Consider the following 3,780-nt stretch of genomic DNA (forward strand, 5'->3'; position numbering starts at 1 on the left):
GAAGAGTGATCGCTTCATGGAGATAAACCCAGTAGAGGCGTTTTATTGGTCAAATATATCTATTCTAACTCTTGCTGAACACTGGGGATTCTGAAGACAGGGAAACCCACAAGGGCTTTCTTGTGTGTCCTTATCTCTCATTGAGATGCTGACCTAACTTTTAAAAGCTATCTCCATGGAAAATTCTGGGCTCCACTCCAAAACCAACCAGTAGGAGGTGGCTCTCTTAATCAGTGGCTGTGTTCCGTCTTTATATAAACAGGTTAAGCCAGCTGCCAGAGCCTCTGCAACCAATTCCAGATCACATTACCCTCGGCTGGAAAGATGGGCCTGAACCAAAGCTACTTTAGGAAAGCAGAGGACTCTCACCTCTCCCAGGTTATAGCAAAAGACCTGGTGGCCATATATGGTACCAGAGTCATCAGCAATCTTATCAATACTTCTGTTCAAGGTTGTTGGGGTGGGATCTGATTAACTGGAGAGATAGCCTCTCACCAGCTAATCCACGAAGGGCTCTCATGGCCCAGGATGGAACTCAGAATGTCAGTTTGTAGAATCAACAGGTATGTATGACTGATACTGAAAAGACACCACTGACAAAATCTGTTACTTTCCTCAGACATCCACTTCTCTCCTTTGACCCTGAGGATGTTCCTCAAAATGATGTTACACTAAAGTTGCCACAAGCCACATGGAATAAAACCTAAATAACTGGAAATGATAAAACAGGCTTCTGAGCTATACTTACAGATGTTGGCCAAAAATAATCATGTCATGTGCCTATAAAATTTGAAACTTGATCATGGTTTAGTCATGATACCAGAAGCATTAAAAGAAATAAAGCAAACAAACAAAGAGAAACCTTCCCATACAGTGCGTTCCTGTATTTGTGAAGAATTCTGCTTACATTAATCATCATAATGGTAATAATTAGGAATTCTGGACCTCGCTCCTGAAAGAAATGCCTTCCCAGAGAAAGGATTTTAACATGCTATCCCATTGATTTAAAATCACTGAATTAAGGCCACTGGTTTATAGGTCAAGCCATATTTGAATGGCTTAGAAAAACTTTCTCTTTCACTATCAGAGTTGAAAGCAAAGCGTGTTAGGCCCTTATGCTGATCTGATTTTCAAGCACATACAATAGCTACTGCAATTCCAGGAGGATCCCTCTGTTTTTTATTTTGACAGCATAACACTATTCTCATGGGAGCTGAGCTTTTCAGGTGTTAAGGAGGATTTGTTATAAGAAAATGATTATAATAGGATTGAATGTAATTGAGTGTCAAGGTACAGTAGCCATACAGTGTCAGAGAGAGTGTTAAAATTTGCAGGGAGGGTGGAGTGCCTTTTACTAAGTAAACAACAAAAGTGGAGAGAGAAGAAAATATTCTATGCAGGACAGGATCTACAAGGTTGGCCACCTTGATCAGCCTGCCCTACCACAGCAGGATCAAAGTCAAAAGAGCTACAGAGCTTCCCTGGCAAAAGGGGCCATGAAGAGCTGCAACCTCCCCATCCCCACTAGAATGTTTTGAAAACAAGTTATATAATAATCTGAATTCTTACCTCAAACTTGACAGGCAATAACCATAGGGTCTCCGAGGCTCCAGGAGGGAAAGGCCCATCCCTGAGTCACTGCTCTGGCCCTTCTAGTCCCAGGAGCTAGTGCCACTCTGAGTCTGTCCACACCTTTGCTAAGGTTTGCCGATATGGGTGGCCATGAGTACATACCAGACAAGAACTGGCCGGCTCCCGGAGTGCTTCACCCCCTTTCTTGACAATGCCATTCTCTCTCTAAGAATGATAGGTTTATCAAGCATGAGAACACTTTTCCATGGAGATAGGCCCATGAAGAATGCAGGTAACATAACTATTTCAGGCGTCATTAAATCATTATAAGCTCTTAAGATCAGAACTTGGTGGCAGCCAGCAGAAGTGGGAGAATAACAATAAATGTTTGTCCTCCTCTCTATCCTCATAGGTCCTTTTTTTTCCCCCTAAATTTGCTTTCCTGCCATTTCAGTAGGTCATGAGGCCATCTTGATCAAAACTTTAATCAGTAGCTATGTTTTGCTTGCTACCTATGACTCTATAGATGGGCAGAAGCAGAACCTGAAGTATGAGGCCATATTCATCTTCGAGAAGGAACTGGAGAACATTCTTTCCAATCATTGCTGCTAGTCCTTTACTGCTGTGACCTCCCATAATAGCCTTTGGAGAAGAGAGACATCAGTGCCGGCAGGACCAGGAACTTACTATGGTTGCTATTAGTATTAATATTATGTATGCATATATTGTACTTCTGAAGATCCAAAGTGATTTACAAACAACACTATGGCAAATGACATGCATGAACTTGTGAGTCAGGTTTTTGAGGTGCTTTTTCTCCACACCAAGTGCACTGCTACCTGCATTCCCAATATCTATCAGACATTTAAGCATCATTACATTCTTTTTAATAAGAAGGGTTTTCTTTCTTCTAATTTTTGCTGCCTCCAAATCATGAATGGTCATTTCAGAAGAGTCATAGCACACAAGGAATTTGCTCTCCTCCTTTCTGCCTAGGTCCTTCGTATTTGTAAATTTGGGGGGCACCAACATGTACCGTCCTTTCCCCTCTGTGGGGTTTCGCTTTTATTTCTATGCTCACAAATTATCTTGACACACCAATATAAAGGACAATAGCAAAAAATAAATGTGAATAAATACAAACATCACTAGTCAGCCAGCCCTGGACAGCTTATCTATTTTTTTAAGTTAGAGTTGGCATTTTGAACACGTTTTTATACTTATATCTGCATATATGTTTCCAGTGATTTGGGAATTAATAATATTTTGTCCTAAATCGTGATGTCATTCTAAGAAGACTGTGTTCAAGGAAACCATAAAGCCACGCTACTTAGAGCTCCTTACCCCCCAGACCAATGATAGAAAACCATATTAAGCAGAGTTGTTGTCTCTACAAAGCAGATGATCAACTAATTACATGTTTTGATTAAAATATCAAAACATGTAATTTTTAATATTTTAGAATTTTCATTTATTCTGCTGGGTTACAGTGAGCTGTGCAGTGACAATCTCACTAAAGTACTAAATGTGAAGGTACACTACTGACAAAACTAATTTGTATGACCCGACATAGAAATTCAAACATTCACTGTAACTTTCTCTGTAGACTTTCCTCTTGTTTATTACAGCTCTTCCAATTTGAGCACATTTCTTTCATTGCAAACCTGTTTCCTCATGCCCCATATAGGATTATTCTATATTAAACACAAACGTGACTTCCATTTCAGAATCCTTAATAAAAAAGTTCTTTCATAAACCACTTGTTTCTTTGATCACAGTTCAACCTGCTTTCTTTCATGCTCCATGAACTTTAACCTCAGTTAATTTTGCTTTGTTACTTGTGCACATTCTCGCTGCTATGAATTCTTACCTGCCAGTTCTTCTGTTGGTGGGCAACCCACCACTTAACAGCTGCCAAATGTCCTCCTTCACTTCCTTCACCCTCTCCAGGAAATCACTCTCTTCTGAGAAATACGTATGGTCAAATCCAAAATCAACTTGAGTTTGTTCACTGTTTTGCATTTTAGAATGATCATCACCTGAAATTATAATATGGATTTTAGTCTCCAAGTTTTAAAATGTACATCATGATGATGTTGCATTTGTGAGTATTTAGTATCATAATAATTTCACAAATATTCAAGATGTTCTTCTGCTGGTCCAAGTAAAAATGCTATCCTGCACCCCCTGTGAACTTAGGCAAAACCA

Source organism: Mesoplodon densirostris, chromosome 12, assembly GCF_025265405.1.
Source record: "Mesoplodon densirostris isolate mMesDen1 chromosome 12, mMesDen1 primary haplotype, whole genome shotgun sequence".
NCBI classification, from domain to species: domain Eukaryota; kingdom Metazoa; phylum Chordata; class Mammalia; order Artiodactyla; family Ziphiidae; genus Mesoplodon; species Mesoplodon densirostris.